A 22,281-nucleotide genomic window follows, 5' to 3' on the forward strand; every position below is an offset into this window, starting at 1 on the left:
CCTCACCCTGGCACCTCGACTCCGATGGATTGCCAAACACCATTTACATTATATTAATGAATGAACTACTAGAAAATATATAAACCCACAGTATACTTTCCGCTTTTGTATGCTGCAGAGGTATGGGCATCAGCTGCCCCTAGCACAATCAGACCAATTTTTTCTGCTGAGTTTTGGCTCTTAAAATGGGCCATAAACAAACATAAACTTCCTCCAGAGCTGAGGACCACTGAAATGGCCAGTTTGATCCAAATTCACAGGAACGTCTTACCATGACTATAAAAATGATGGTTGGCGAGATTTCGCACTATCACTCTGGGAACCTGTGCTCATGGAGCGACTCCAACTCTATGCACACATCGCAGTCGTCTCCACCTATCAAATAGGTACCTGCCTTTTCAGCTACTTTCATGTGCCCAGTCCTTCGATGCTGACCTTAATAAGTTCGCTTCTGACAAGGAATACAGACGCCACATCCTTGAATTGTATTTCCCTGCCCCTGATCCTTCTCCTCGAAGCTCGTATTAATGCATCAAGCCAACAATACCCCCTGCTATGAAGATGGCATACTAACTTTTCAGTATGACAGTGAGTAATGATGGACTAACTACTTCTGTTCAGTGCAAAGAACGCTGCCTGTTTTCATATATTAATTTCATATACAAAAATAATTTCATATACATGTATATGAAATTATTTGTTTCCACCAATATCTTTATGTATTGTACTGTAAATAACTGTATTACACTTGGAGTTTTGAGAGAGTATGGGCTTGGCACACCTAGGGTCCTCAGCTGGATATCATCATTTTTCTCTTTCTTGTTGATTCCTTTCTACTGTGCTCTCTCTCTCTCTCTCTCTCTCTCTCTCTCTCTCTCTCTCTCTCTCTCTCTCTCTCTCTCTCTCTCTCTCGATAACTCAGGAATTTGTTTTGACTGGTGCAGCATATGCCTCAGGCTTCCTTGCACCATATGGCTAATAATAATAACAATACTGGTGGCCGTGAAGGGCAACATTGCAATGTATCGAATTGTAATATTATCATTATTATTATTGCAATAAAGATTTCTTAATATATTTAATGAATTAGCATATTGGAGATGAAAAAAGGATAAATTAGGAAACATATTTTGAAGAGGAAAACTACGAAATTACTACTTAAATTATTTATAAATTTTAGCTTTTTGAGACATTTAAGAGGTGCAAACTCCCTGCTCTTCAGTCATTGCACTTCCAGGTGGTTTTGCTTCCCTATTAAAATTCAACGAATAATCAATGACAAACAGGCCACCCAAGTGCCTCCAGAATTTTCAGACCCAAAAAAAAGGCCGCCTTTCTATTCTAACGTTTCAGTTGACTTATTGCCTTGCACCATATGGCAGTTCAGAAATGAACTGTTTCAGAGCAATGTTTCTGAATTTATATTTCGATGGAAAATTGGCAGCTGTACAGAATTGTTCTTAATAGGTTTTGTTTTCTCGCACACTTTCACAGCTGATGAAGTTTTAGTGTAAAAATTCCGTTTCCTTCACTTGGATATATTTTTTTTCTTTTTTGAATAACTACATATTAAAATTTCTGAATTTACTACAATAAAAAAAAAATAAATAAAATATCCAGCCTACAATTTGATCTAAATCCATGAGTGATTTTCCCAATCGCTCATGCTTTTCGTATCGCTAAACAGTGACTATCGAATTCCTCTTTGAAATAGATTATGTATAATGTTTCAATGTGATTTGAATGGAGTGTTGTATGATGATTATTATCAATATAGAAAATTTAAATTCATTATGGAAAGTTATTATTCCCTAACGTTACTCTCAGTATAACTTTGTGATAGTCAACGGAAATAACAGACCAGTTTACCTTTTGGCCAGGCTTTTCCATTTGGGCAAGATTCGTCACCTTTTGAACATACAGTATATGTTCCCTTAACAATACTCAATTTTTTCACGCGATGGAAATTAATGATGAAGTACTGTACACCCAACTGAAAATTAACCTAGATCCCAACAAAGAAGGGGGTTCTTTATCTAGTCAAAAAAATTGCTCCCTGCTGCTGTTTTCTCCAATATTAATTCTCACACCAGGGTACCTGAATTCTAGGAGCGATGAAAGTATCGTCCATATGGATTGGCCTACCTACTCTCCGACCTGCGAGCTCATCTGGGACGGCCTAAGAAAATGTATTACAGTTCATACAGACTGTCCACTGACAGTTAACCGGAGACGGCACTTATACAAGAATGGCGACTGATTCCACAATAACCCATCAATTGCTTGACCATACTATATACAAATGTCGTTATCCATACACATGCATCCTTCAAGTAACGTCCTACAAGATGTAACGGCAATGGAAAAAAAATGTTCTCACATGCAAGCTTACTTACACAGCAAGCTTTGCCTCTGATTTTTCACGTTCCAATAAATCCCCGATCCCAGGGGCTCGCATCTGGTGAGTATGGGCTTGACACACCCAAGGTCCTGAGCTGGATATCATCATTCTTCTTTTTCTTGGTGATTCCTCTCTCTCTCTCTCTCTCTCTCTCTCAGGGTAATAGGGAATTTTTTTTTTATTTTTTTGTCTGGTGCAGCATAAGCCTCAGGCTTCCTTGCACCATATGGCTAATAATAATAATTTTGGAATTGTTTTGAAAGTTTTCGACACACAATGATCGGAACTTATCTTCAGCTGCATCATGAAGTACGTAAGTCATCATATTTACACTAGTATCGTTTGCATATGCTACGATTCTCTAATTTCAGTCTGATATAGCAAAATAAATAAGTCAAAATAATTTTGACTAGTATATTATTTATTTTGTAAAATACTGCCTTTCCGTCTCCACGGATATAAGGTTTATAAGGCTCTGAGAGGGATTAGTAAAATGAATGAAGGTGGAGGGCTGTTTAATATCTGGGTTCTCTTTCATATTGTAGTAAAAAGCCTGCTTTCGATTTCTGTAGCCAGTCGAAGTTACTAGCTATAGAAATATTATTCTTATTGAGACGGAAGGAACTTTTTTTTTTTTTTTTCCTTCTTGCTATGACCGAATTGTGTCCACCAGCGCAGACCTTAACTGACCAAGTGACCGAGCAGGCCGTCGGCGTGCAGTGCATCCACCTATGGCGACCCACCTATGTTCGCTCAGATTTAAGCCTGCGTAATCGTGCCGGCCATGGCAGTCGTTGGATATCTTCAGTTTCAAGTTGTTCCTCCACCTCTTGAGCTTTATGTGTAGTGGCGTTGTCGTGCACGAAAAGAAAATCTGCGCCAACCGCATGACTAAAAATTCACACATAGGGTTCAAGGATCTGTTCTTGTTACCTCTGCTCAGTTATGTACCACTATCAAAACCACGGTGCGGCCGTTAATCATTATTCCACCCTACACGAGAACACTGCCTCCACTATAAGTGTCCCTTTTTCTGATGTTGGAGGGATAGTACCGCATTCCTCGTTGTCTCCAGATGAAATAACGTCTAGAAACTGTTTTTATGCTAAAACAGTACTCTTCTTTTATTGTGAATAATGTATTCAACGGCACTGTTGACAATAAAATATTAATGAAAATCATTTTCTTCTGTTAATTTTGTAGAGTAGTGTGCAGGTAACCCTCGTATAACACCGTAGTTTGGTTCCTACAAAATCTCGTGCAATGCGAAACCGTGTTATACGAGACTAAGAACCAGTACAAAAAGGGGGTTACGTTCCAAAGTTAACAAAAATACATCATTTTTTTATAACTATCGGAAACTTAATTTTTATAGTAGTAAAAACTTAATATTTTAACTTTATTTTTATAATAGTAGTAACTTAATTAGTAATAACTGAACAAACGTCTACCTTACAAAACTTTTACCCAAGGGGCTCACAGCGGTAAAACTTTTACCCCAGGGGCTTACACCTGGGCTTGGCAAACCCAGGTTACTTAGCTGGATATCACCATTCTTCTCTTTCTTGATGATTCCCTTCTCTCTCTCTCTCTCTCTCTCTCTCTCTCTCTCTCTCTCTCTCTCTCTCTCTCTCTCTCTCTCTCTCAGGGTAACGCAGGAATTTTATTTATTTATTTTATTTTATTTTATTTTATTATTTTTTTTTTTTTGGCTGGTGCAGCATAAGCCTCGGGCTTCCTTGCACCATATGGCTAGTACTAATAATAATAACTGTGTGTGTGTGTATACTGTGTCGGGGCGGTACCTAGGCATGTGCCCATCTCCACCTAAAACATTTTAACAGAAAAACTGTAAAGTGGACCTGAATTATAGCTAAGAAATAGAATATTCAAAAGAAGAAAATTTTGAGATGGATTCAATTTTGAACAGTGATCTAAAACTAATAACTAAATTTTGTATAGGAAAGGTTAAAATTGTATTTTAACCTGTTTAATGAACTAATAATAATAACTGTGATACTTACAGTATACGCCGACCGGGCTAGTCAGGTGGGTAAAGTGCCTGCCTGGCAACCCAAAGGTCGCGGGTTCGAATCTCGCCTCGGGCTTGGATCAAAGTACTTCAAAAACCTTGGGAGGTGCATTATGGCCACAGAAGCCGATGCGCCAACAACTACCAAATAAAAAAAATAAAAAAAAATTACAGTATATACTGTGCTGCTACTTTATTAGGTACATCCCTGTTGTGTACACAAATGGTTTGTCCCAAACGTTGCAAGTCACATGACCACAGTTGTGGATATAAATGCAGCAGAACAACCTTTCTAGTATCAGTTAAGTGTACAAACCGTAGCAAGAATGGGGAAAAGGAGTGACGTAACGGACTTCGAACGTGCCATGGTAGTAGGTGGATGACGTGCTGGACAAAGCATCTCTGATACGGCAGTTCTCCTGAACTTTTCACGCACCACAGTTTCAAGGTGTATCGAGAATGGTGCAACGAACAGAAAACATCCTCTCAACGGCACCCCTGTGGAAGAAAATTGCTTGTTGATGAGAGAGGTCAGAGGAGGATGGCTAAAATTGTGCAAGCAAACAGACGGCCATAATGTGGCACATAACGTCAGAATACAACCTCGGTGCGCAGACAAAATATCACAACGGACCACTAGTCGCACTTTGTAGCGAATGGACTACAACAGCCGACGGCCACATCGCGTACCTTTGTTATCAATGAAGAACAAGGGAGCACGCCTCCTGTGGCCACAGCAACACCAGCACAGGACTATCGAGGATTGGAAAACAGTTTCTTGGTCTGATGAGTCGAAGTTCCTGGTGCATCATGTTGGTGGAAAACTCAGAATTTGGCGAAAACAACATGAATCCAAGGACCCGTCATGTACAAGATGGTGGGGGCAATTTTTGGTGTGGGGAATGTTTTCTTGGCACACGTTGGGTCCATTGATACTCATGTCTGAATGCCACATCGTTGCTGACCAATTGCATCCGTTCATGTTGACAGTTTATCCTCAGTCAGATGGTTACTTCCAGCAGGATAATGCGCCAGTGCACAAAGCCCGAATCACTATGGAATGGTTTCAGGAACATGACAATGACTTTTCTTTGCTGCAGTGGCCTGCTCAGTCTCTGGATCTCAATCCTATTGAACATCTTTGGGATGAGCTGGAAAGGGCTGTGCGCTGCAGGCCTACACCTCCGTCGAATCTCAAGGAACTGTGTGACACACTCGTATCTGCATGGTACTCCATTTCTGCACGTTTTCAGCATCTTGTTCAATCCATGCTTAGACTAATTCAGGCTATTTTGAAGCTAAAGGAGGCCCAACACGCTACTAGGTAGGCGTACCTAATAAAGTGGCAGCACAGTATATGTCAGATATTAAAGAATACGATACACACAAGTGAGATACGGAGTAATGAGTTTCTGAAAATTTATTTATGTTTTTTATATGATTGAATATTTCATGGAAGGGGAAACACATTTCACCATAATAACGTGAAAACCCACAGAATTCCAGCTATCGGTACTATAGCAAATGCAAGAAGATCGAGTTTACTACCCGTTTATAATTGATTACACTAACAGAAAAGAACAATAAATCGGGAACGGCAAATTGTTTTTATTGTTTTATGGTAGTGACCTCCAGAAATGTGCTTTATAAAAAATATCACGATGGCGATAACGTCTAGCGAGTCAACAGCAGGGATTCACAAAAAGTAATAGAAACGTTGAAAATTACATCTAACGTAATAGTAGGATTTCCCCACCACAAAAGGTGGGGAAACCCTAAAAAATACCGTGTTATGCGAGATTTCCCGCAATTCTCAAACCTTGTTAAAAATAAACCTAGTTATATCAGTACCGAGTTGTGCGAGGATTTCCGCAATTTATCAATCGTGTTAGAGCGAAATCGTGTTGTAAAAGTACCTCCTGTTATACGGGGTTGCCTGTATATCTTTATTGCAACAGCAAGCTAACTGGGTAAATGGCAATATGTATATTGCAAAATAGTCCACCACAGTACAGCTACGGAGTTTTAATAGGCTATCAAGGCATTTGTTCAAGTATGGGTACCTCATCTGAAAAAAGACATTGAGGATCCAAAGACGGGAAACTCAAATGGTGAGATCGGCAGAATGACAACCATATAAGGAAAGACTCTGATTATGTGGTCTACGGAGCTTGGCAACCAGGCTTTGAGAGGGATTAGTAAAATGAATGAAGGTAGAATTCTTACTGTTATAAAGAATTCCAGAACCACAGACCATAATCTCCCCAAACGCTACTATTTTATTTATGGATATCATCATTCTTCTTTTTTTTTTTGTGATTCCCCTTCTCTCTCTCTCTCTCTCTCTCGGGGTAATTCCGAAAAAAATGTGTTTGGCTGGTGCAGCATAAGCCTCAGGCTTCCTTGCACCATATAGCTAATTATTATTATTATAGCCTTATGGTGCAAGGAAGCTTGAGGCTTATGCTGCACCAGACAAAAAAAATTCTGAATTACATTGTGAGAGAGAGAGAGAGAAGGGAATCGCCAAGAAAGAGAAGAATGATGATGATATCCAGTTCAGGACCCTGGGTGTGCCAAACCCATACTCACCAGATGTGAGCCCCTGGGGTTAATAATAATAATAATGTATACTTTATCTAGTTTTATCTATGTATACTGTATACTATTTTATTTATAATAAAGTTTAATTTAACCATTTTGTTGATTGCTACAAGAAATAAAACGATAATCTGCATTTTATACGGCTACACGATGATTAAAGCTTAATGTTCCTTGTAATATTGCTTTAGCCCCCCCCCCCCCTTACAAAATCTTTAGACCGCCCGGTTATCATTATGTATTTTATCTGGAAAATTCATTCATAAAAAAAAGGGAAGTCTTAAAGAAAGGTGTAAAAGGTTTACAGTCAAAACGGACTCTAAATGCGCGTCAATCATGTAGTATTTAAGCATTTAAATCACAGTTAAGAAATTTGAGTGACATTGATGGTAGCTCAGTTGTAGTATTAAAGGTCTCATTAATAGAGGGCTTTCCCAAAGAGCAGTGTTCTTGGCATGATGCCAAGTGTGGTGCATCACTCGTATTATGCATGAAGTTGCTACTGTAAATACCTACAATCTTGGCGCTGTGCCAATCCAGTTCGACTGTCTTTCACACATCACTTTCTCCAACGTTTTCTTAACTCCATCGCTGGCCGAAATTATCAATACGATTCACGCACTGTAGCGTTATGTAGTAAAAACAACAACTTTTTTTTTTTTTTTATTTTAAGTTTGTGGTGTCATATACTAATTATATAAAAGTAATCATTTACGACAATGAATTTTACAAATTCATTGCAAAAAAAAATATATGGCTGAGCTTAGGATATGCTCATAGCAGAAACCACAGACGGAGTCAACCAAGGGACAGGGGTGGTTGCCTATAATAAAATAAAAGATATTTTAAATATATTTATAAGCTACTAAAAATCTTTAGGAAATTTGATTTTTCTTATATGAATGACCGAATTTCGTTTGTTATACAGTAAACCCTCCATAACCGCCGTTTTATATTTGTATACGAATTTTACAGTATTATTATTATGATTAGCCATATGGTGCAAGGAAGCCTGAGTCTTATGCTGCACCAGCCAAAAAAATAATAATAAAAATAATAATAATAAATAAATAAATAAATAAATAATAATTCCCGAGTTATCTTAAGAGATAGAGTAGAAAGGAATCACCAAGAAAGAGAAGAATGATGATTATCTTACATTTCCCGTTTTTTTTTTTTTTTTTTAATGAAGTATAGGCAGTTCAGTCCAGTCTCCAAAAGAATACATAAATTACTGCCCCCTCCTCCAGTCATAATGAGAAGTGCAGAGGGAGGAATTTGTTTACGCTCCACCCCAGTGGCTCAAATATTTTGGCTATTCGAATTATACTTAGTTAAAAGACTATATTCACAGCACACCTAAGGAGTGATTGCCATTGAACTCATGGAGTTTCCCCTAAAATTAACCTCAGGGGCTCACATCTGGTGAGTATTGGCTTGGCACACCCAGGGTCCCAAGCTGGATATCATCATTCTTCTCTTTCTTGGTGATTTCCTTCTACTTCTCTCTCTCTCTCTGGGTAATTTTTTTTTTTTTTTTTTTTTTTTCCGCTTGTGCACCATATAGCTAATAATAATGATAATTTCGTGGCCCACATTTTGAAACTCCTGCAATCCACCCTCTCAGCAAAGCACTTGTTAGTAGTTAATTAGTACGATATACAGTATTATATACTGTCCATTTTCTCATTTTTTTTAGCATTAGTAGAGGCATTTGATGCAAGAAAACAAGCTTATGCAGCATCAGCCAAAAAAAAAAAAAAAAAGCCCACTTCCACTTCACCCCTCTGTTCGTTCAAAATACCTGTCCAGCTGAGCCTTAAATTTATTTAGGCTATCAACTTCCACGACAGGGGAATTTAAAACACTATGATTGCCACATGCTGCCAGTACTGCTGTCCAGAGGTGTATTGATAAAAAAAAAATAGTACCGGAACGCTCGTTCTCCAGAAGACTATATGATAACGCCACATCGACTGTAAAGTAACTGAATCGGACTTCAGACTCATGGTTCATAGAACAACGAGTTCTAGCGTTCAGCTCATGGCGAATCAAAATGCAGCATTTGCACACATCACAGTATCATTCGCTGGATCTCTTTTTCTTACTAAATTACCCTGTACTTTAGTAAGAAACGTTCAAGTTTCATTGCAAAATTTATATTTTTGTTTTTAAATAAATTTTTAAAGAAATTATTAATTTTAAAGATTACTATTAATTAAAATAGATATTAGTAGCAATGGGTAAAATAGATATTTTACCCTCCCCTTTGATTATGCTGTTGTTTCATAATATTAGGTGTATAAATTTAATGATTTTCTATTATGATGTTTCGAAAAAAGTACTGGAATGTTGTTCCGGTGTGTTCTGGCCCAAATACACTACTGCTGCTGCTGTCATATGGTGAGATACAGGCTCAATAAGGAATCTGTATGTTGCAGTCTCAGAGATGTTCTATGGGATTCATATCCTTCGGGTTTGGCAGTCAAGGTAGCACCTGGAAATAACTTTCATGTTTGGCAAACCAGGGCACGTTATCCTGCTGGAATAGACCTGTGTCAGAAGTGGGTGTACCTAATCAGCCATAATAGACAGGCAGTTTTTAGCATTTAAAGTGTGGCCGGGGGAGTGTATGAGTGCTTCAAGAGAATCCATGAAAAAATTTCCCATATTAAATTGTCCAACAGAAACAGGCTGCCACCATCTGCCTGTTTCTGTTGGACCATCATATCAGAGTGATGCCTCTCCACAATTTGTTCCCATACCTTTCATTACTGCCACACAGCATTAGCATTAGTAGAGGCATTTGATGCAAGAAAGCAAGCTTATGCAGTATCAGCCAAAAAAAAAAAAATAAAAATAAATAAATAAATAAAAAATAACCACGTCCACTTCACCCCTCTGTTCATTCGAAATACCTGTCCAGCTGAGCCTTAAACTTATTTAGGCTATCAACTTCCATGACAAGGGATGGAAGTCTATTCCAGCAACCAACCACCCGCTGGCTAATGGCAAATTTCCTCACATCTATCCTACATCTGTCTTTCCTCAATTTGAATTTATGCCCTCTCAGGTGATTATTCTGAGCAAGAGGAAAAATCCCATCAGCATTGAGCATGCTCAAACCATTGAAGGCTTTATACACCTCGATCAGATCACCCACCTCGCTGGTGCCTAGTCTCCAGATACTGTAATTTGCAAAACGTAAGCCTTTCTTCGTAAGAGCACCCCCTTTGTTCCATTCACTAATCTTGTTGCCCTTCTCTGTACTCGTTCCAGCATCTCTACATCTTTCTTGAAATGAGGCCTCCAGACCTGTATACAGTACTCTAGGTGCAGTCTGACCATTGCCTTATACAAGGGAATAATCACCTCCTTATCCCTGCTAGAAAAATTCATAAAAAAAAGCATAGCAGGAGACATGATTCATCAGAAAAGAGGACCTTTTTCCTCTCTTCAATGGTCCAATGACACACTGTTCAGATAAAAACTTGAGGTGTCATTGGCAATGGGTAGGCATAAGCAAAGGTACCTTGACCAGGCACCTACTCTGGTAGCCCATACAGAACAGGGTTTGTTGTATTGTGGCTTTGGAAACATTGCTGTCATCCCCAGGTTAGAGTCCATGATTGGCCATTTCATCATTTTCCGTGTATTGGCTCGCACAAGGTGAGACAGCCTATGTTCACCATGATCATCCATGAGGTGTCCACACGTCATGGATGATCATGAGGACACCAGCCATTGGCCTGGCACCTGCTGCTCTGTCCACCATCTGTTCACTCTTTGAACACCTTAACTACAGAACTCCATGAACAGCCCATGAGATTCATAGTTTCCGTAATACTACCACTGGTCAACCAGTACCTGACAATCATCCTTTTTTTGAAGTCTGTCAGATCATGTCCCTTGCCCAAGTCGATCAAGTACTTTGTGTGAATTACATGTTATGAAACTGCAGTATCACATTTATCGATCCTCGCTGATTGCTAAAACATGGAGATAGCTGTAATGTTTTGACTGGACAAAGTGTAAAGTGTGTTAGTTGTCTGACGGCACCGGGGGGTTGCCCCATCTCTGCGTTGTATTTGTTGTAAGTGACACAGAACTCTGTGGAGGCCAGAGATTCAAAAAGTGTGTGGGGAGTGGTTTGTTGTGTAGTGTTATGTTCTGTTGTTTCTCTGACCATTTAGCCATTGGGTCCTATTAGGACCCACACTTTGCCACGAGGAGGCAGGTCAGGCACCTAGTAGAATATTTAAGTACTCTGGCAGGCCCTGTCACCAATTTTCCTAGAATTTCAGTGGCAAGACCTATATATATATATATATAAAAAGGAAGGGGTGAACACTAGAATTTGGAAAGGCTGGGCTGAAAGAGGTTTAGAGAAAGCGGTTGAATTTTTAGATGTTGATTAGAATTTGGTGGCATTGTTAGGAGTGTACTCGGTCGGTTTAGTTAGAGTGGGGGGGGACAGGTAGAAGGATGGGGACAATAGAGTAGGCATCCTCAAAGAGGTCAGTGGGGAGAGCCCCACCAGGCAAAGTATGGGGGAGGCTGGGAGGGGAGGAGACAGTGATTTGTCTCCTCCCTCCCCTGCCTGGGAATGGGGTTTTAAAGGGAACTGGGTTAGAGTACCCAGTTCAGATCGGAAAATGGCATGTTGGCAGCAAACCTGCAGTATGTCTTCTTCAGTGATGGTTGTCAGGTCCATGCCTTATCGAATCCGGTAGGACGGTCAAACTGCCCATCCTGCTCCAGGGGTGGGATATGTTAGCTGGCAGGGGGGAACCCATCAGGCAAATGGGGTTGGGAGAGACACACATTTACTTCATTCATAATCTGCATTCTCACTCTACTTGCATTCTATTTTTATACTTTTTTCTTATAGTTTATAATATATTTTTTTTCCTGTTAGGTTATATATATATATATATATATATATATATTTTTTTTTTTTTTTTTTTCTCGCTCACTCATTCATCTCTTTCTCACACACCAGGGGAGGATGCAATGGTGTGTAATGTGATTTAAATACTAATGCTTAATAATTAAGCTAAATAAGAAAAAATATAAAAGATTAAAACTAGGGTTAGTGTGTACTTAACTGTAACGTTTATGGTTTGTGTTCTTTTTCTCACACACTTACACTTTCATTCATTCTTCTGACTTTCATTTTATTTGTTCAACTCTTGCTTTCTGCACTGCACTCTCTGGGCAGCTCAACTTACTGTTATTTTTCAGTTGTGGTGCAGGCCTAGCTGCAGGTTTTTTGCAGGCCAGAGGAGAATGCAGCGATAGTGTTTGTGTTGTTAGTAAATGTTTGTTAATATATATAAAGTAGTGTAAGTTATTATTAACTTTGTATTCTTTCAGCCAATTATATTTGCCCTTCCACTCATTCCCATTCACCATAACACTCATTCACTCTCTTTCCCTCGTGCTGGGTCACTCTTTCTTTCATCAAAACTGACATTTATTCTCTTTTACCATAATTCCTAATTCAGTCTTTCACTCAGTGACCAGCCTATTCATTCTGTCTTTCATTCTTCTTTAAATTTTGCTACCAGCTTACTGATATTTTTCAGCTATTTTGACTGGACAGTGTATGTGTGTTATTATTATTATTAGTCCTATGGTGCAAGGAAGCCTGAGGCTTATGTTGCACCAGCCAAAAAAAAAAAAAAAAAAAATTCTGAATTACCCCAAGAAGAGAGAGAGAGAGAGAGAGAGAGAGAGAGAAGGGAATCACCAAGAAAAAGAAGAATGATGATATCCAGCTCAGGACCCTGAGTATGCCAAGCCCATACTTACCAGACGTGAGCCTCTGGGGTTAAATGTTACTGTGAAAAACAGAAATCTGGTAAATCCTAGGATTTACCAATTTACATTAGTAAATGTTTGAAATATCAACACATTTCATTTTTTGTTTCATTGTTAGCTGTTCTGATACACTAAATCCTAGTATTTTACAGTTCATGTTGGTAAAAGCTTATTTGATAATTGCATTTGCGAATTCGCTTGTATTATGACTAAAGTACTGGCTATTAGGTACTCTGAGTATAATGAATATGTTATCCAAATAACCTTATAGAGGTAATAGATAGTGCCCCTGTGCCCTTGTTTAACAATCGAAGATATGAATGAAGCAGGAAATTTTCATTGTTCATTGTATGTATGTCTGTTTATCTCTTTTTTGATATTTAAACAAGCATAGGAATATTTACTATATTCCAAATAAAATGAATATGTTGTCCATAAAACCTTGCATGGATAGCAGATATATCATCCTCTTATGTCCTTACATAAAAATCAGGAAAAGTGAATGAAGCAGGAAACTATCATTACTTCCCTTTTCATAGTTCTGATTATCTGTTTCCAATTTTTAAACAAAGGCATTAGGGGCATGGGAATATATAAAATAAATAAATTTTCTGTTTATACTCCCTGATGACCACACATCATCAGCACCGTATCAACAATCACGAGCTTGAACCCCCAGTCACTCAAGGCACATGTACTTATGCACCCTCATGCCTGACCACTCGGCTATGGTGGCCTAATATATCTGCTCTCCCTGCAAGGTTGTCTAGGTAACATATATCCCTAATGCCCTTGTTTAAAAATCAGAAAAGAGATAATCAGACAGTGTAAAATGGAATTTAATGATTAATTCCTCGCTTCATCCACTTTTCAGATTTTTAAACAAAGGCGTAGGAGATATATATCTGCTTTTCTAGAAAGATTATCTGGGTTACATAATCACCATAATCAAAATGTATTAAATATCTTGAATACAGGAATACCTCACATAGCGCGGTTTCAAACAGCGCAGGTTTCGCTATAGCGCAGTTTACAAATTTAAGAAAAATTAACTGCGTTATGCACCAATACATTTGATATGTATGTATGTATTATAATGCCATCATGTAGGGCAATGCATTATGGATTCAAGGCCATTCTGACTATTGTCAAAACTCTCATTATATACGGACTCTGCTAGCAGTCATACATTAGTAAACACTCTAGATTTCGAGTGGTGAGGTCATTGATTGTGCGTAAGCTGAACAAATATTTTTCACTGTGTATTTTTATTAATGATTATTTTTTAAAAATGTTACATCTTTATACCCAAATATGAGTGTAAAGAAGAAATGTAATGGCGCTGAGTGTTCTTCTAGATCCAAACATCGAACGAGGTATGAAAGTAAAGCAGGCATTGCAAAATGACATTCGATGTTATAAAGAGATGTATGCAGATAAAAAGAAAAAAAAAAACTGATCAAACTAAGCTGATCAGTTATTTTTAAAAATAAAAATACAGTACATACTTCACTTATATTCTTTTGGTATGTACATACTGCAATAAAAATCTTTTCTGCTGTACTTAATAATATTTTTCATTTTTATCATTTTAGTTTCTTTTTTTTTTGCCAGAACTTTGTGTGCATCAATTTATAGTAAACAAACACCTATATATTTTTGCAACTCGACCCATATAATCAAATTGTCGGAACATATTACATTAAAATACATACTAATAATATCTTTATCAGCACGGTTTCGCATAGCGCAATATTTTTTTGGCACGAATTAACTGCGCTATGCAAGGTATTCCTGTATAGTGATTATATTAAGTAGACATGCTTTTTAAACAAGGGTATAGGGGTATATATATCTGCTACCCAGCAAGGTTGTCTGAACTAATGTTATAATGCTAATATGTAACACAGGCAACCTTGAGGGATAGCAAATACGAGAGGTTTCCAAAAAGTAAGGTAACACATTTTTTTTCTTAATAATGGTGAAAGGGAATGAGGTGAAATGCGGTGGACAGAAAGACCCATTATAACATTCAAAAAGACCGCCAGTGCAGTGTTGCGGTACTGTTGCCTCACAGCAGATTCCAGTTGCAAAATAGCAGCTACCATGCGAGTGTGGTCCAAAACAGATGTTGGTGAAGTTATTCGCTTTTTGCAAGCAGAAGGGTGTTCACCAAGTGACATTCACCGTGAACTGGTTGCTGTGTATGGCAAAAAGGTGATGACAAAAAAGGAGGTGTGTTTTTGGTGCAATGAATTTAAAGCAGGCCATGGTGACATTGAAGATCGACATTGGACAGGCAGGCCTTCATCGAGCAAGACAGAAGACAACGTTTCGTGCATTAAGGGCAACGTTTTTGAAAACAGGCAAGTGAAACTGCATGAAATTGCACAAATAGTGAACGTGAGTAAATTGACTGTTCATGATGTCCTTGGCTTCCGAAAGGTGTGCTGCCACTGGGTGCCCCGACAATTGTCAGAGGAAGACAAAGCAAAACGCATGGGGTTGTGTCTGGAGAACTTGTTGTGATACAGTGATGCAGGAGAGGATTTTCTCGCTCACATAGTCACAGCAGATGAAACATGGGTTCATCACTTTACCCTGGAGAGCAAACAAGACTCCATGATCTAGAAACATCCACAATCTCCTGTGCACAAAAAATTCAAAACTGTTCCCACTGAAAATCCATGGCTACAGTGTCCTGTTGGTGGATTTCTTGCCGAAGGGAGGAACAATTAATGCACAGCTTTACTGTGCAATATTGGAAAAACTGAAAGCCAACATTCAACGCAAATGACTAGGACTCCTAAAAAGTGCATTAATTAAGAAATAATGTTCGTAATTTTACTGCACAACAATGCAATTCCACACACTGCCCACACCATTCGTGAGTGGTTTTTGTATATTGGTTGGAAAACTATCACATCCTCCCTACAGCCCAGACTTAGTGCCTTCAGACTTCCATTTGTTCGGCCCTCTGAAAAAACACCTTTCAGGAAAGCATTTCACCACGATGAAGTTGATCGGGCGTTGCGATGTTGGTTGCTGCGTGTGGGTATGGACTTCTTCAGTACTGGTATTGATAAACTTATCCACCACTGGGACAAGTGCATGAATAAAACTGGAGACTTTGTGGAGAAGTAGTGCATGTTCACCTATTTCTTGGTGTATAATTTCAACTTTGTGTTATTAAACATCATCGAGAGAAAAAATGTTACCTTACTTTTCGGAAACCCACCGTATATATCCTCCTATGCCCTTGTTTAAAAGTTGGAAAAACAATTTAACTGGGAAATTATCATTGCTTTCCATTTTGTGCAATTGTGAGGAAATTAGGTACCAACTCAGTGTTCTGATGAGCGCCAATGAGAGTTTCAGGTGTAGGGTGGATGCCCTCGAGGAAATTAATAAGAGGGACCCATCAAGCTCTCAGCTGCTTAACTTAATGACAGAGCTCCTACCTGTGCATCAGGCAGCACAGTGGCAATCTCCAAGGCAGAATATGCTGGTCCCACAGGAACTAGTTATTGTTGGTGATGCTATTGTCAGGGAGACGGGGAATATATTATTCAAAAAGGATAGGTGGAACGGGAACAGGGTATATCTGCCAGGGGCAAAAGTTGATGATGTTGTAGAGCAGATATCATCTTTTAAGGGTACAAAAGGTAATATTGTTGTACACATTGCCATTAATGACCTTAAGAGAAAGAAATCTGCAGATTTACTTAACAAGTACAGGTGAATGTTGAAAAAAAAGTCACGAGCTAGGTTTGAATTTGAAAGTGTTTACAATTCTACCCAGACACGATAGGAGGAAGTATGTGATGAGAGCCTTGTCAATCAATTCGGCCCTGGAAAGATTGTGCAAGGCTCATGGGGTAGAATTATTTTTAGTGTGGTCTGTGCTTGCTAACAGGAGAAACTATTTCTACAGGCATGGGACACAATTAAATAGAAAGGGTGCAAAAATATTTGCTGATGCTATCGAGGCAGCGTTAGGTAGGCCAGAAAACTATTAGCTTAGGGCGATTCACAGATTAAGGATTAACAGTAGCCGCAGGCATAGGCGAAAGCAATTCTTGTACTGCTTCTATTGTAACAAGCAGCAGCGTAGAGAGCAAGTTGCTGGGGACTTCAAGAGCTGCTGGGAGTCATCATGGAACAAATAAATAAATGGTCTGTGTTAGGGTAACTAAGAGTAAGAATAGGTGCTATATACGTACTTGCATGTACACCAATGCAAGAAGTATAGTAAATAAATTTGATGAATTTGAAGTGCTGATCAAGGCATCAAAGGCAGATATTGTTGGGATATCAGAGACATGGTGTCACACAGATATAAGCAGTGCAGAATTGAAATTTTGGGAGTACAATGTGAACAGAAAGGATAGACAGGGTAGCAAGGGAGGAGGGGTTATGCTGTTAAGAAACACATAAAATGTAAGAAAGTGCATCCAGTTGTCATGGGTGGACAGTGCAATGTTGAGTCAGTATGGTGTGACATAAATACTTGAAAGGAAAAATGAGAGTGTTATAGGCCTAATGACTCTTATGAGTATAATGAACAATTGTGCAGAGAAATAGAGTGGGCCAGTAAATCAGAATGTCTTATAATGGGGGATTTTAACTTTTTAGACATTGACTGGAACTTGTGGATTGGTCACTCGCACGCTAGCAAGACTTTTGTGGATTTATTGGAGGATTGTTTTCTACAGCAACATGTTCGAAGGGCAACCAGAGTGGGTAATACACGATCTAGTTATCAGCAGTGATGACACATGCATTAGAAATTTACAGATAAAAGAACCACTAAATGACAGTGATCACAGTCTACTGATGTGGGATTTACTTAAAGATGTAACTACCATCAAGGGTACAGGGAAGGGTTTTGTTTTCGTAAAGGTGACTACAGTGGTCTCAGGCAGTTTTTGAATTCTATACAGTGGGATTAATTGATGATGTTAAAAACAGTGAATTCTAAATGGGAGGCCTTCAGAGAATCAATCTTGAAAGCTACTAGGCTTTTCATACCAACTAAGAAATAATGTTCAAGATTTAGACATAAATGGATGTCAGATGAACTAATAAGGCTCATTGTTGAGAAGAAAAATGCATGGGATAGATATAAATTAATGGGTGACATGGAAGCCTATGATAGATATAAGCTGGTCTGTAACCAAGTCACAAAGGAGATTAGGCAGGCAAAGGCAGATTATGAGAAATCCTTAGCAAAGGATGCAAAGAAAAACAGCAAAGAGTTCTTTACTTATGTAATAAACTTTATAAGGAAAGTGATGAATCAGATTGGTCTACTTGATATTGATGGTTTACTGTTGATAATCCTGCTGAGGTAGCTATCAAACAAAATGAGTATTTTGCATCTACATTCACACATGAGGAGTTATTCAGAGAGGGGAATGGTAGAGGTGAATTATACTCTGGCATTGAGCTAGATGATTTTGTAATAACTGAGAGCAAAGTGGAGGAGAAATTATTGAAGATAAACATAATAAAGGCACCTGGGGTAGATGGGATCTTTCCAGTTATATTAATAGAGGCAACAAAGGAAGTAAGCAAACCCTCAGCCATAATAATTATTATTATTAGTTGTAGTATTAGCCATACAGTGCAAGGAAGCCTGAAGCTTATGCTGCACCAGCCAAAAAAAAAAAAAAATTCTCGAGTTACTCTGAGAGAGAGAGAGAGAGAGAGAGAGAGAGAGAGAGAGAGAGAGAGAGAGAGAGAGAGAGAGAGAGAGAGAGAGAAGTAGAAAGGAATTACTAAGAAAGAAAATAATGATGATATCCAGCTCAGGACCCTGGGTTTGCTAAGCCCATACTCACCAGATGTGAGCTCCTGGGGTTTATGAGAGCTTCCCTGGACTCAGTGGAGGTACTCATGGACTGCAGATGTTCAAATGTGACCCCAATTCACAAAGGAGGATCAAAAGGATGAAACAAGTAATTACAGACCTGTTAGTTTAACTTATGTTCCAGGGAAATTAATGGAGGCACTGGTTAAAGAAGCACTGCAAAGTCATCTAGACAAGACTTCAATTATAGCTTGGACACAGCATGGTTTTGTTAAGGGAAAGTTTTGCCTGACCAATTTGATTGGATACTATGATGCAGTCACAAAAGAACTGGATGCAGGGAATAACTCTGATATTATATACTAGGATCTTAGAAAGGCTTTTGATATTGTTGCACATGGAAGACTGCTGCACAAATTGGAGCAGTGTGGCATTGGAGGCAAATTGCTGCTATGGATAAAGGGGTGGTTGAGGGGGAGAAGACAGAGAGTGGTAATCAATGGACACTGCTCATCGTGGACTAATGTTATTAGTGGAGTTCCTCAGGGTTCAGTATTGGGTCCATTATTGTTTTCTGTATTTATTATTGATATTGATGTTGGTATATCAGGCCTAATGGCCAAGTTTGCAGATGGTACAAAGGTTGGCAGGGTTGTGAAGGACACTACTGACACGATGCTGCTGCATCAGATTCTGGAAAGGTTGAGCAGATGGGCTGAGAGGTGGCAACTGAAGTTTAACATTGACAAATGTAAAGTACTGCATGTGGGATGGAGTAACTCCATAGTAATGTATCAACTGTGTGGTGCTACGCTGACAGTGGTAGAGAATGAAAAGGACCTGGGGGTAATTGTGAAGGCAGATATGAAGTTTTCTGAGCAGTGCAGACAGTCTGTAAGAATAACTCATGAAGTCTTGTCAATGATATACAGAAATTTTTCTACCAGGGATGACATGATTTTCCTCTTGTATAAGGCATTAGTCAGGCCACACTTTGAGTACTGTATACAGGTCTGGAGGCCTCATTTTAGGAAGGATGTAGACCTGCTGGAGGGAGTGCAGAGAAGGGCAAAAGGCTAGTGAATCGAATAAAGGGTTGCTCTTACAAAGAAAGGCTTAAGTTTTGCAAATTACAGTGTCTGGAGACTAGGTACCCGCGAGGTGATCTGATCGAGGTGTATAAAGCCTTGAATGGTTTGAGCATGCTCAGTGTCGATGGGTTTCTTCCTCCCGCTCAGAATAATTGTATTAGAAAGACAGTTGTAGAATAGGTGTGTGGAACTTTGCCTTTAGCCAGTGGGTGGTTAATTGCTGTAGCAAACTTCCATCCGTCATTGTAGAAGCTGATATCTTAAATAGATTCAAGGCAGAACTAGACAAAAATTTGGAGTGAGTAGATGGGTGAAATAAGAAAGTTTTTGTTTTTTGGCTGATGCTATATAAGCTTGCTTTCTTGCATCATTTGCCTATGCTTAATGCTAAAGCTAAGTATGTAGACCTCATTTTAGGAAGGATGCAGAGTTGCCGGAACGAATACAGAGAAGGGCAACATGATTGGTGAGAGAAACAATGGGGGTTCTCTTACCAGGAGAGGCTTAAATTCTGTCTGCATCTGGAGACTATCCACCTATCAGGTGATCTGATTGTGGTGTACAAGGTCTAGAATGGTTTTAGCAAGCTCAATGCTGATGACACACTTCCACTTGCTGAGATTAAGAAACTTAAGGGGCATAGATTCATATTGAGGAAAGACAGTTGTAGAATAGATGTGCAGAAGTTTGCCTTTAGCCAGCAGATAGTTGATTGCTGGAACAGATTTCCATCTGTTGTGGAAGTTGATAGCTTAAATAAATTTAAGGCTGAACTAGACAAACATTTGGAGTGACTGGATGGATGAAATGGGAAGATTTTTTTTTTTTTTTTTTTTTTGGCTGATGCTCTTTATGCTTGCTTTCTTGCATCATATGCCTCAACAAATGCTAATCTTCTGAGGATATAGTATCCAAAGAAATCAGCTTAAGAGTGTGAGACCTATGTCTTGAACTGGAGGACAAGAATTCCAAAAATGCAATTGCACATAAAAATGTTTTAGCAAGAAATGTTTGTGCAAGCATCTAACATGATATGTAATTTGAAGTGCCACTATGTAAAACAAATAAGGTAATAACATATAAGGTGTTAAATCATATGAGCTTATGGTTTTTATTTCTATACACTAAAATTTGTGAGGTAATTTTCCTGAAAAAAAAAAAAAAATTATGTGTGTCTATATATGTCTCCTTGACTTTCTTCAGTCCAACTTTCCTAATAGTGAGGTAATTTTCCTTGGAGATTTTAGTGTTCGCAATCCAGCTGGCTTCCATTTTCTAGTTGCACAGACCCAGTTGGTTGAGAAGCCAAGGCTTTTGCAATTATTAATGACCTTGCACAGATTGTTCATTTACCTACCAAAATATGAGACAATCCTAACCACACAGCCAACATGCTTGATATTTTTCTCACAAACAATCTTTCTAAGTACACAGTTGAGATGAGTGGTCCTCTAGGCACCTCAGATCACAACTTGGTGATGGTCTCTTCTCCATTAGAGCCTTTCTCTTGTGTCCAATATCCATAGTTTGACGTGTATTTTTGTGCTTTTTTGTCATTACAAGTATGCAAAATGGGATGATATGCAAGATTTCTTGACTTCTTTTCCTTGGTCAGATTACTGTTTCAAATCTTTTGATGTCAACATTTGCTCAGATAGTGTCAGTGAAATTATTCTTGTAGGGATAGAATTCTTTATTCTACCCTCCACCTTAAAATCTCTTCCTTTATCTAAACCTTGATTTGCCAATAAATGTGCTAAGGCTGTTCAAGATAAGAATGTTGCATATATCGCAATTGGCTTTTATCCAAATCTCCAGGTTCATTTTGTGCCTACACCTACTGGTTTCTTGCCAAAGATATTGGTTGCAACATTTGTCCATTTCTATTCCCACCTCCGTCAAAACAAGATGGTTCTATTACCATTTCAGCTACAGATAAAGCTGATCTACTAGCATCCTAGTTTTCTTCTAACTCATGTATTAATGATTTTGGTAAACCACCTCTTACCATTCCCACTATACTCTATTCAATGCTACCTGTGGTCTTCTGTCAAAAGAATTTCAGAAGAATTTTGAATAGTCTTGCTCTAATTGGAATTATCTTGGTGCAATGTTTTCTAAATCAGTGATTTGATCAAGAATCCATTTCTCTCTGTTGAAAATATTGCAAAAATATCACAAAAATATGGATTAAAAAAAAGCATAAATCTTATATAACATACCACATTTCACAGACATCTAAACATTATAGCTGACACTTTCCACAGAGATGGTTGGAAACAACATTGGTTGATGCTATTTGAAAATGTAAAAAAGGATTTAACTCAAAAACTAGTGAATAATGAGTGAGAGTTAAAAACAATTACAGTCGTCTGGCAAACAAGATTGTATAGTTAAGGGTTAGTTAAATTCATAATTAATAATGCCCCTACAGTGAGGCCCACTGTTGCTTGAAAATTGAATGCCATTCAATTTTCTAACAACAATGGGATATTAATGAACACATGAGATATTAATAAAC

General features: G+C 38.5%; 1 protein-coding gene across 1 annotated transcript in view; it reads left to right on the forward strand.

Moving 5' to 3' along the window:
• LOC150080136 (cell adhesion molecule Dscam1-like) overlaps nucleotides 1–22,281 on the forward strand; it is a 1,047,872-nt gene that overhangs the window by 149,757 nt on the left and 875,834 nt on the right.

Source organism: Mastigoproctus giganteus, chromosome 9, assembly GCF_048544385.1.
Source record: "Mastigoproctus giganteus isolate SK-2022 chromosome 9, ASM4854438v1, whole genome shotgun sequence".
Lineage (NCBI taxonomy): Eukaryota > Metazoa > Arthropoda > Arachnida > Uropygi > Thelyphonidae > Mastigoproctus > Mastigoproctus giganteus.